This window comes from Mastomys coucha, unplaced genomic scaffold (genome assembly GCF_008632895.1).
Source record: "Mastomys coucha isolate ucsf_1 unplaced genomic scaffold, UCSF_Mcou_1 pScaffold12, whole genome shotgun sequence".
NCBI classification, from domain to species: domain Eukaryota; kingdom Metazoa; phylum Chordata; class Mammalia; order Rodentia; family Muridae; genus Mastomys; species Mastomys coucha.
In genome coordinates this window covers 90,922,190-90,935,210 of record NW_022196894.1, presented here as the reverse complement: position 1 = coordinate 90,935,210, position 13,021 = coordinate 90,922,190, and the positions used below count along the sequence as shown (strand labels likewise).

Below are 13,021 nucleotides of genomic sequence, written 5' to 3'. Positions count from 1 at the left end.
TTTGCTTCATTCCAAACACCACTGCAGGTGTTTTGGCTTCCCCTCAGGATGCCCAGAGAATGTGTAAACTATTAGAAAAAAGTGAAGCTAATGATATGAACTCCTTGTCCGTTCTAAAAGAAAACAGGAAAGAACAAGCATTGGTTCTACATATGGTGGCTCACAATGTCCGTAACTGCCATTCCTGGGGATCTAACACCAGGGTGTCGCCTCTCCAGCTTCCACAGGCACTGCATGCACAAGGTTCATGTATGTATATGTATGTACATGCAGAGAAACACTCATACACATAAAATAAAAGTAAATCTCTAAAAGATGAACTGAATTTTAATTGCTGAAACTTCACACACACACACTGGTGGTGGGGGCAGGGAGGAAGGGAGAGAGAGAGAGCCGAACAAGACAGTCTCTCATGCTTGTATGCCGTCTCCTCAGCTCTGGAGTGACTATGAGAGTAACTGTAAACCCGTTTGGTTAAGTTATAGGCACACTTCTCATAGATGGCACTGATACTCAGTTCCCTCTAGAGCAGTGATTCTCAACTTTCCTAGTTTTTGACCCTTTAATACAGTTCCTCCATCATGTTGTGGTAACTTTTGTCACTACTTTAAAACTGCAACTTTGCTCCTGTTATGAATTGAATGTAATTTCTGTGTTTTCTGATAGTCTTATGTGACCCTGTGAAAGAGTCATTGGACTCCCAAAGGGGTCACAGGTTGAGAACTACTCTTGTAAAGCCTAATTTAAACATAAATTTAGGTAAATATTCATAATAAAATATGACTCCTTGAGGCAGTCCAGAATTAGGTCTTGTCAGAAAAAGATCTAATTAATAGTCATTCATTCAAGTGAATTTCCTTAACTTGACCTTGCACTAAATAAAATGGGCAAATGAAAATGATCTTGCCTGGGTGGGATAGATTAAAAAGCCTTTTCTAATGTCTCAGGAGGAGGGAAAGAGACTAAAGCCACTGGGGGAAAGTCCCTTCAGTATCTCCCAGGTGCCTGTTTACGGTTCTTGTCTGAATCGTACATTCCTTAGAATTCTGTACTGTAGGCTTCCTATGGATTCCTTACATCTCTCCCTCTTGGTATTTGCTAGCATTCATTAATATTTAAATGAGGGAAGAGCAGTGTGTATTAACAAGTCTACGCTAGTTTTTCCTCTGACACTGGAGGCTGTTAAGCTCCACATTGTTTTTCAGGCGTACATGTCGATAGCTTTATTCTATCATTTAATATTTCACTCTGCTGAACAGTTCACTCCATGCCTCCCTTCTGTTGGAGGGCAGCCAGCGCAATGTCTGATTCTTCGTGTTCGTTTCGTAGGATTGATTCCAGTTATACTTTGAAATATTGATTTGCTCGTCACTCCAAATTTAAAATCTGTAATGCAGTTTGTCTCTGGTACTTATGCACCCCCAGGATAGTGGCTAAAGATAAAGCAAGACCCTGTTGTTAAGTGGACTATAGTTATAGACCGAGAGGTTTGGGGAGCACCAAGCTTCAGTTGCTAAAGGGCACCATTATTATTTCATAGTCTTGGCAGGGAAAGGTCTTTGCCGGCGTCAGAATGGACCCGAGATTGGAAGAGTCTCTCCTTTGAACCACACTTGAAAACATTGACTTCAAGTTCATTTATCCTTGGCAAGAGTCAACTTCCTGTTTTCAACATAAATGGAATGAAGAGAGACTCAGAAGTCTTGTGAATATCAAGTAACTCATTATAAAAAAATTTTTTCCTGAGCAAAATGAAATGAAGGCACAGTTTTTATAAGGATAAATGAAAGGAATCTATGAGGGAGAATGCTTTACTTAGCAATGTCTGGATTTAATCAGACATTCAGAGACTGGTTAGGTGGGGACTCCTACTCTCCCACTCTTCAACTTCAATTTTGATTGTAATTAGATTTGGGTTGGTATGGTTTTCAAATGAATGATACCCCTCAACCTAAAATTCATAAGAAATATCTTAAATGCTATATTTCAACAGAAAATACTCTCCAAAAATTAAATGCCACCTACATTTTCATGCATATTTTTAGTGACCTTGACATGTATTTCCATTGCTGGTTCTTGCTCCTTGGACAGCGGTATGAAGTTTACAAGGTGATAACACTGTGCATAGAAAGGTTTGGTCAACTCCACTTAACTAAAGTACAGATGTAGCATAGCTGAGACACTACATCACTGAAACAGTACCACTTACCACACACTTCCTTAATTCTCTCATTCGATGGATCCACAGTAATGTAGGAAGCATCTGCAGCACACCCAGCCCTGGTCCACAAACGATGCTGATGGTTTTGGAAGGAGAGAGATAATTCCCTTGCAGCTCTGTAGAAATTCTACACCCTGGTTTTCAGAAAGGGTTACATTCTCACTATGAATCTGGGCAGGTTCTGTGGTCAGTTGGCCATCTTAAAGTGGCCATAGTGACAAGATACACCTCCCTCCAGGGAGCAAAACATTCGGTTTCAATGCATTTATTTTCAAAGTGTAAACCATTTGAAACTGTCCTTTCATAGGACCACCCTTCAGAACTTTGTGCTCTCTATTTTTCTCCTTTTCCAAATGCTCAACTAAACATATTTGATTCTAGGCACCGTATCAGCGGCTAGAGAATCAACAGTGAGAATGGCCAGTCTGTCCCCTCAAGAAGCAAGCAGCTCCAAGAACAGGAAGAGGGCTAAAGCAGAAAGCAGTATTACTGGGGAGAAGTTGGTGGATGCTCATGCAGAAGGTCCCTGTACAATCCTTGAAAAGAGAAGACATGAATGAATGAATACAGATTCTATTATCAAAGAATCTAAATAGGAACATACCATTATAACTTTAATAAAAAAATATGCCTATGTGTGTTTATACACATATATGTGTCTGTCTATAATCATGTAGACCTTCCAGGATGCCATGAAAATAGTCCCACTTTCTTTGTATTGTTATGAGAATGTTTACCTTTGAAAGGACTGAACAACTATTCCCTTCTCAAGGGCCCAATGGCAAACCTAAGTTTGACTCTCATCAACCTTCTCCCTGGTGAGCCAATGATTTTGGGGGGATCACTTACAGAGTTGTGGGTGAGGGCCTGTGGGCAGGAGCAGTCACATTGGAAGGGCTGCGCCCAGTAGAAATAATGGCTCCTTCACGACTGTATAGATAGAGTCCCTGTTTCTATAATCTGTCACCTCCCTGAGACCCAGAGACTGTATGCAATTAGGGCTGAATTGCATATACGTTGTTATGAGGGGCAACTGCATGTTCAAGGTGAGGGTCCCAAGACCCTCCCTCACACCTTCTTCTCTGAGAGAATGTCAATAACAAAAACAGCTGTAATGACTTGTGAGCATGCCCATTTTAATTCCCGAAAGGAAGTGGTTTCCCTTCAGAGGATAGTAGTGCCTAGCATATTTTATTATCTCTAAGAATGATATTGTACATATTTGATGCTTAATTTGAGCATTATCATATCATAATCTTTAATAGTTAGTAGTGAAGGCACAAGATATATGATTTAGAAACATTTCTGATGCGGTTCATACATTTTCTGAAAAAAATTAGGTACAAAGCTTTTGCATCTAAGGAGCAACACACCTTCTTTTCAACACATTGCACCTTCTCTTTGGATCTGGGAACACACTCATGGTTTTGTCAAGGAGCATAAAGAGGAACTTGCCTCAGAGACCTGAAAACAAAGCTCGTGTTTCTCCTCCACCTCTCCAAGCCAAAACTTTGCTCCATGGAGGAGAGGATGACCATGACCCTGGAAAGCTAGCTGGAGCCCCTGGAGGTTAACAGGCATAATGGACATGGGGTTGTCGGCCCACCCCACCCAGCCCTACCAGTCCTTAGTGCCTCAGTTGGCCAATGGGTTGACTTTACCCCTGGGGTTTTATTGCATATTGATTTAAGAAACATGACTGATGACATGACCCTTTCTAATCATAGGTGAGGCCATGTCACTGATCTGAGTGCCAACACATGTTGTGCACGGTATGCTTTATTATGATGAAACTGGGCTTCCTAAACTCCTCTCTAGTCCTGACTCTATATGTTAGTAGACCTTCTTTTCATGCTTTCACTTTACCAGTGTTCCTGAAAATAGCTGCACAAACATGAAGAACCTTGCAGCACATGTGTGTGTGCCTCTGCACACACATACACAAACAGACATACACTCACTCGGGTGCGTGTGCATTTCAGATGCTGTTCTCATGTTTGTGTGTGTAGGATAACTAGTCAAAGTGGGAGAGAATTTGGTAACATGAAGCAGACAACCCAGAAAGAAATTAGGTTTGGGGAATTGACCAATTGCTTTGAGGAAATGATGGATGGTGCATAAAAAGATTTTAACCATGTACCTGGGCAGTGACTGAGTTCATTGAGGGGACAGGTTCAGGAGGAGTTACAGAGGGAACTGCTCAGCTAGGAAGAGCAGGCTTACGTCCTCCTATAGAATCTATATTCCTTTTGAGTAGAAATCTGTTTGGCAGCTAGACAATGCTTTTGGATGCGTGGCTGAGGCCATTTATTCATTCCTGCCACAAGCATTTACTGAGTGTCTGTTCAGTGGACTGGGCAAGCAGTGGAAGGTGGAAGTCAGCACCCGTCACACACTCATGAGAGGCCAACTCTGAGCATTGAGCAGCCAGCCCCCAACAGGCCATCAAAGTGCTGAAGACAGACTACAGGGATGTCAATGTATCCTAACTAACTTACCCCCTGGGACCTATCTCAGTGCCAGTATCAGAAGACTGATCTAAGAGGAAGTCCATCTTGGTCAATGGGTTATTTATACCATATGTCCTGTGCAAGGGCCACTCTCTCTGGGCATCAGCTACACTTTCCTGGGGCTTAGGCTCCATTAGCAGAGAAGCGTCTCCATTTCTGTTATTCACCAATGTCAATCAGGAGTCTGTGACATCCATCGTGACTCTCCACTTCTGTCATTCTCCAGTGTCAATCAGGAGTCTGTGACATCCATCGTGACTCTCCACTTCTGTCATTCTCCAGTGTCAATCAGGAGTTTGTGACATCCATCGTGACTCTCTTGTTTGTCTTTTCACTGAAGGAGAAAAGCCACCCCTGTTTATATTCTGCGGGTTATTTGAATATAATGTCGCTGTGGGCATAGTTACAGGAAATATTTTCTTGCAGTTATTTTGTTATGTCTCAATTCTCCACTGTGTTCAGCCAAAGAAGCTAAGAAAACAAATGTTACCAGCTCAAAAAAAAAAAAAAATGAAGTATTCTCAGAACCCACTGTCTGCTGCCAGAGGGAGCCTGACAATGGGACATGACTCCAGAGTCCAGACTGGCAGAAACCAAGGCTCTCAGGGTTATTGTGTAACTAACTTCTTGATCTAAAAAAAAACATTTAATTTTTTATTACAATCATTTAGCATGTGTAAAAGTGAAGATAACTAATTTTTACTTACCTGTATAAATAGCCAGCAATTTTGCCTCACAGAGAATAGCATATAGTGTAACTCTTGCATGATTTATTTGTGGCAGAGAATTAAGCAAATGTGTATTTTCATTTAATTAAGGATTAAGAACAAAAGCACTCATTAAAATATGCTACAATTTGACTACCTTGTCCAAAATTATTTGTATTATCGCAATAATAAAATGTTCAGCAAAATGTTCCAAAATCCATTGTTGCTTTTCTGTTCCATTTGCTTACCTGAGAGATAATCAAGTGTGAAGATATCAGATATATAGATTTTTACATGCCAGTCAGAATTTCCAGCTCAAGCTTAGCAGGGTTAATGGTAAGAACCTATCTCATAAAAGTGCAATATGTGTGTGGGGGGGTGGAGGTGGGTGGATGGGTGGATAAATGGATGGTTGGATGGATGAATGGATGGATGGATGGATTAGATGGATGGATGGATGGATGGATGGATGGATGGATGGATGCATAGGTAAATGGATGGATGGATGGATGGATGGATGGATGGTGGATGGATGGGTGGGTGGATGGGTGGGTGGATACGTGGGTAGGTAGGTGGATGGATGGGTGGATGAGTATATGGGTGAGTTGATGGTGGATAGTGATAGGTAGGCATACCGACATACAGATAGACAGACAGACAGACAGACAGATAGATGGATGGATGAATAGACAGATATCCTGATTGGCAAGCCAGTTCCCCATACTTTCTTCCCAGCATGCTGTCATTGTTGAGACCTTTTTACACTTGTGCCTATCTTGGCAGTTCAGGAGTGCAGCTCTTCTTAGCTTACATGGACTTTCCTAGAAGACATTGCAACCCAAGGATATGGCAACGTGTACCTTTGTGGCTATCCTCTCATGTGCAGCAGCACTGCACATGAGGGTAAAGGTAGTGTTGAGACCCATGTTAGGTGCTTCTTGGATGAAAGAAAAATCCATGTTTCAAAGTGTACCATCTGGCTGGCCCTCTGCAGAGAATAGGGCTTAGGAGACTTAGGATAAACTTTTACGTGACAGTTTGTGTGTGCGTGTGTGTGGTGTGTGGTGGGGGTAGAGTCAGCATGCAGCTGTGCGTGCAAGTCTGCTCACCTGGGAAGGCACAGGTGCAGGTCAGAGTAGGGCTACCTTCCTAAATCACTTCTCCGTTTTTGTTTTTTTTAAAAGATGTCCTTCAGTGAACCTGAATAGGGGCAGTTTGGCTAGACTGATGGTCAACAAGGCCCTGGGACCTACGTGTCTCTGCCCACAGAACTAGGGTTTCAGCCACAGACAGAGCACTGTACTTGGCTTCTTTACATGGGTCCTGGGGGAATCCACACTCACACCTCCATGCTTGCTGCATGAGCACCTCACCCACTGAGATATCGTACATTTGTGAGGTCTTGAGTTCAATTCCCACCAACCACATGGTGGCTCACAACCATCTGCAATAGGATCTGATGCCCTTTTCTGGTGTGTCTGAAGATAGCAACAGTATACTCATATAAATAAGATAAATAAATTTTTAAAAAAAAAGTAAGCCGAGCGGTGGTGGCGCACGCCTTTAATCCCAGCACTTGGGAGGCACAGGCAGGCGGATTTCTGAGTTCGAGGCCAGCCTGGTCTACAGAGTGAATTCCAGGACAGCCAGGGCTATACAGAGAAACCCTTTCTCAAAAAAAACAAAACAACAAAAACAAAACAAAACAAAACAAAACAAATTTTTAAAATGTCATTTCATTACTAACAAAAAAGTGTTTTCTTGACTCATATCAGGGCAAGTACTTTCCAAAGTGTTAGGAAAACAGTGTACAACACCAGGATTAAAACGTTAAAGTTCACAGGCTCTGTACCACTATGGTCTTCTGAATGATCCAATTGAGCAACTAAGGTAAATGATTACATTTACTTTATCTTTAGGAATAGAACTTTATCATTCAAAGAATTTTATTATAAAACTAATCTCAGAAGGTGTGGACAGAGCTGGGTCCTTTAATTCCTTCTCTTTAAATGAGTAGCCTAATGAGGATCTGAAAGGACGACGCTGCTGTGTGTTTGAGGGAGTCAGAAGTGGAAACCATAAAGGAGGCTTTAATTCAGTGTAAACTTTGGACACTCCTGCAGCTCAAGTGTGCAGCAACAGTGCAAATCTGTCCTCTCAGAGACAAAAGGGATTCTACCAGAGCTACAGAGATGTGTGGAGTGAGGGAGGAATGAATGATGAGAAACCAAGCACTATGCAGATATAGTCTGCACCGATGTGTTCGCAAAGTGAACTAGAACTGCTGTTGTGGCCATTTTGGAGGGTTGGGACAAAGCAGTTAAGGAATGCATGGAGAAGCATGGTAGTGCCATGTGTACATTCTGATGGAATGTCTCAAACAGTGCCACACACTGGCCCAGTGTCTCCAAAGGTTGGAAATCTGGGTGACACTCAATCTCAAGGTCACTGACAAAGCTGCCAGCCAAGTGTCACAGGGGTTGGAGACACCTGAAGGCTCACCTAAGAATAGATCCACTTTGAAGGCATTTCTAGGAGGACGCCTGGCCACCCTCAGTGGTGCTAGGTGGCCTGTCCATTAGGCAATCCGCAGTGCAGTGCAGTACCAGGCTTCCATCTGAACCAGTCAGAGACGAGTAACCGCAGTCCTGTGTTTTTATAGCCTCTTCTTGTTTTGTTGCCTTTTCTGTTTTTCTGTGTTTTTATAATGTGGTTTTTTTTGTTACTTTTTTGTGCTCTGTTCATCAGAAGAGTGTTAGTGGGTGAGGGGCCAAGTCTCCCTGTGGGCAGAGAGCAACTGGGGGAAGAGCTCCAGCCTCAGAGCTCATGGGAAGGCAATTTGTAAATCAGTGTCTCGTTGGTTCAGAACAAAGTGGAAGGTCAGAGGTCATTGCCTCATAAAGCTGAGACTGGAGCTTCTTGAACCCATGACCATCTCTCCAGACACTGTAAGCAAGAGAAAGGAGGGAGGCGTGGAAGCCTCCTCAGGACAGATGGTGACATGGCATCCTGTGCTGTCTAGCTTCTACACAAGCCTTGAGAGCTGGGTCCTCAGTGCTACCATTTTCAAGAAAGGAAATTGAGGCTCTTTGAAGTGGCATTAGGATGTGCAATTTAGGATGGCTTTGCACATCCCACACAAGTGCATCAGAAGAAAATGGCATTCTTTCCAATGTATTTTTCCTTCAGCCATGATTTACTTGAGTTGCCACTGTAATAGATTATTAAAAGGATGTGTCTTCTTTGTTAATTGTTAAAATACTGTATATTTATTTTAGAAAATAAATCACAGAGAATGGAAGTGGAGAAGGACATAATATATTCAAGCAGCTTAAACTGGTGATGTTCCTATTATCAGAGCAGGGTGTGGTCAAGAGCTCCAAAGCCAAGTCTGTTTCCATGGCTACCAAATACAAACAAGGGAGCTTACAAGTCCCAAGGGACCAGCTAGGTCTTGTTGATTGAGGATTGCATTTGACAAGTTTCTGGGTAACAGGGACAATAATGTAAGTAGGTAAAGATGACATCAAGGTGACATCCAATGGCTCACGGTTTATGGCTCCTTCCTTATAATCCAGTTATTTTATAGCTGTTTATGCAAAGTTGTCTATTCAATGTTAAGCTAACAATTTTGACCAGTTTTGACGACAGAAATGTCAAGGTGGCCATTATAGAGGTGGTTGGCATATTTGGGTTGCGATCTGGAGTACACAGATCTCAGTTAATTGTGTGTGGTGGTAGTTAACATGTGTTAATAAGATGACGTCTGCAGAGCAGTCAGCAGGGGCCAGATACCATGTGAAGGATGTAACACACACATTTGCTCTTCCAATCCTTCCAATATGTAGTACACATTCATTAGGAAAACATGGCCATTGGTGCGGTGATTGTATTTTATGCCAATGGAGAGATGGACAGGATTCATTTCCTGGAGCTATCTACCATTATAGCCTCTCAGACTGTCAAGTCACTGCAAAAACTGGCCTCCTGAAAGCAGCAGGACTGTGTATATCATAGTTCTAGAAGCTAGATGTCTCAGGACAGGTGGGGATAGAGCCATGGTCCCTCTGAAACTCCCTCCTTGCCTCTTCCTACTTTCCAGGACAGAACAGGAACTTTCGGAATTCTTGACCTATATGCTGTGTCTCTACAGCCTCTGAATCTCGAGTCATGTAACAGTCTTCTCTCTGTGGCTTCGTGGTCATGTGACTTTCTTCTCTCTCTGTGTCTATATGCAAAACTCCTTCTCCTTGTTTAAGGCCATCATTATATAATGGGTGAAGATGATGATCAATCTTAATGACCTCACCTGAAATTGATGACATCTGCATAGACTTTATTTCCAAATAAAATTACATGCACAGGTGTTAGGGCTAAAGACTTGAGTCTATCTCTTTGGTGGACATAATGAAGTTGCAGCAACTGCCTACATAGTAAATGACAGAGCCAAAATGCATATCCATGTGTGTTTGGTTTCCAGTCCTGCTGTACTCTACCCTGTACTGTCTATTGCTTTAACTGGCCTTAGCACTTACCAGGGTCTGATTTCTGGCCTTGACACATCTTCTTGTTACTTAAAAGCTTCCAACAAACTGTTTTTCTCCTAATTTATTTACAACCAATGTTGTAGATGAGAACATTATACAGAGTCTCTTGTCCAGTTGGGCTAAGCTGTACACTTGGCAGAGATCCTCCAGTAAGATAAAGAGCCACTTAATTTTTTCCTAGACTAATCTCCATGTTTTAATTCTTAATTAATTAGTTCTGATTGCCAAGATTGGTGGGGAATTGCTTCATGTTACTCTACTGTGGGCTATCTTTGTGGAAGTCCTTTCATTTGTTTCCTTGTATAAATATAACTATAAAAAATATTTCCGACTTCTGAAGACTGCCAGGCAGAGGGGTGGGAAGTCTGGGAGCCGAGAATGAGAAGAAGGAGAGAAACAGGCTGCTCTCTTCTGGCATGAAAGACAGCAGAATGGCAGAATAGGGGTGGCGGAAGAATGGGAGGAAACAGCTGAAGGACGCCACCCAGAGACTGGGGCATTCAAGCAAGCATTTCAGTTTAACCATTGAGAGTGTGACCTAACACACATTCACGTTTCAACCCCAAGTAATACCCATATAGCTTGTGAAAGACAGCAAGTTACAGAAAGATTGGATTTGTGCCAATGCTTGAGGTGGTGTATATAGGCAGATAAAAGAGATAGACAGCAGCCCAGAGACATGGAGGCAGGGAGGAGGGATGAGCATGTAAGAATGTGTGTCCATGTCAGTTCATGGAGGGATGAACATGTGAGAATGTGTGTCCATGTCAGTTCATGGAGGCAGGGAGGAGAGCTGAGCATGTAAGAATGTGTGTCCATGTCAGTTCATGGAGGGATGAACATGTAAGAATGTGTGTCCATGTCAGTTCATGGAGGCAGGGAGGAGGGATGAACATGTGAGAATGTATCCATGTCAGTTCATGGAGGCAGGGAGGAGGGATGAACATGTGAGAATGTGTCCATGTCAGTTCATGGAGGCAAGGAGGAGGGATGAACATGTGAGAATGTGTGTCCATGTCAGTTCAGGGAGTTGCAACAGCCTGCCATAGACTATGCAGCTTAAATGATGAAAAGAAAACACGTTTTACATTTTTAAAGGCTGGGAACTATGAGATTAAGGCATGGCAGACCTGCGGCTTGGTGAGGGCTGGCGTCCTGTTTCAGTCTTCTTTTCATTATGTCTTCACATTGTTAGTGGAGGAAGAAACTCTCTGAAGGAATCTTATAAAGACACTAAGCCCTTCATGGGGCTCCACCCTCATGACATCATCTAGATCATTATAACTTCCCAAAGACCCTGGCTCCTATTATTACATCAGTGGATAGAATTTAGGGATTTTCAAGCATTTATACACAATCTCTGTCTGTGTCTGTGTCTATATTTGTCTGTGTATCTGTCTGTCTCTTTCTCTGTGTCTCTCTTGTCCTGTCTCTGTTTCTCCCTGTGACTCTGTCTGTCTGTCTGCATGCCTGTCTGCCTGTCTGTCTCTGTCTCTCTGTCTCTGTCTCTCTGTCTCTCTGTCTCTGTCTTTCTGTCTCTCTTTGTCTCTCTCTCTGTCTCTCTCTGTCTCTGTCTCTGTCTCTGTCTCTGTCTCTCTCTCTCTCTCTCTCTCTCTCTCTCTCTCTCTCTCTCTGTGTGTGTGTGTGTGTGTGTGTGTGTAAAAGGGGTAGGAGCCTATAAGAATTAAGTCCCCCATGCGTCTTCAAGGATCACCCCAGGAACAGTGTCCGTGGTGTTCAGAGAAAACATGAAGCCATAGGATTTTCAGTTGAAGTTCCAGATTGGAGAGAACCAGTTCTGTGTCTGTTCTCCCCACTCCCGGTCCCTCTTACGTAATGGGATGTTAAAAACTCTTAGGGAATTAGTCTATTCTGTTTTCCACAAGTCACAGTCTGCTCTAGACCTGTCAGGGCTAGAGTTGAACACAGAACTGAATCTAGACATTCTGCTTTCAGTGAGATAGAGTGGTTGTCCATGTCTACAGAACAAACAAAGCTGCGTTCTGAACCTGGAGTGGCCGTCCTGACACGGCTACATAGTCTAGCCATGAGTCTTGTGAGCTAGGACCATGAGATTAGCAAATGGGCCAGATAGTGACGATGTCTAGCAATCTGTAGGTTCATTTAAATACTTGCCTGGCATATTAGCCAAGGGTCTCCAGAAAAATATAATCAACTAGATGTATATTTATCTGAGAGAAGATTTACTATGAGCAATGGTTCATTAAGGAAGCTGAGGACTCTGGGAACTTTTCATCTGCAACTTGGAGATCAAAGAAAAATCTATGTTTCAATTTACTCCATATTTGAGAGTTGTGGGAGCTTATGGCATAAAACTCAGTGTAAGGACAGAGAATGGGAAAATTTGAATGTTATATGGAGGTGTGGGAAGAGATGGGATGGGGTGGGATGGGGTAGAGTGGGGTGGGGTGGGGTAGGGTAGGATGGGGTGGGATGAAAGTATAGCAGATGACCCAATTACAGTGGGCAGGCAAGAGCTGGAAGTAACCAATCGTCTCTGTTGTTTACAGAGCTCCTCCACAGACTGGATGGTGTCTACCCAGCTTGGGGAGGGAAATCTGGTTTATAGTGTATGGCGATACAAAAGCTAGTCTCTTTTTGAAAGCCCCTTACAAATCATCTAGACATAGTGTCAGTGTGACATGCATGTCACATCTTCCAGGCTTGTAGAGATCCCAATAAATCCGGTCAGTCCTACTAAGCTGGCAAAAGCAAAGTGACAGAGACCCTGCAATAAAGACGGAGTGTCACCCAGGGCCCAAATTGAAGTGCACTTTGTTCTGAAGCATGTGTTGCGGTCCTGGCTTCAGTTCCTATCATAGGTGAGGGGTTCTTGTTAGAACAGAGCTGCTGGGAATTTAAACTTTGGAATGAAAAAAACTGTCTTCTGCTACATCTTAGCTTCATGGCCTTGCAATCTCAGTCTGGCTCATCTTCAAGATCTCCCATAAAGCAGAATTGACAATTCTTTCTTGGCAGATTGGGAACAGGGAACCTATGAGATGACATATGTAT

General features: G+C 42.8%; 1 long non-coding RNA gene across 1 annotated transcript; it reads right to left on the bottom strand.

Moving 5' to 3' along the window:
* Positions 1 to 4,504: 4,504 nt before the first annotated feature.
* On the bottom strand, positions 4,505 to 11,249 carry LOC116086615. Its single transcript, XR_004117002.1, has 2 exons — positions 11,116 to 11,249; positions 4,505 to 5,065 (listed from the first exon to the last, which is right to left on the bottom strand). It is a non-coding gene; the product is annotated as an uncharacterized LOC116086615 (long non-coding RNA).
* Positions 11,250 to 13,021: the final 1,772 nt, after the last annotated feature.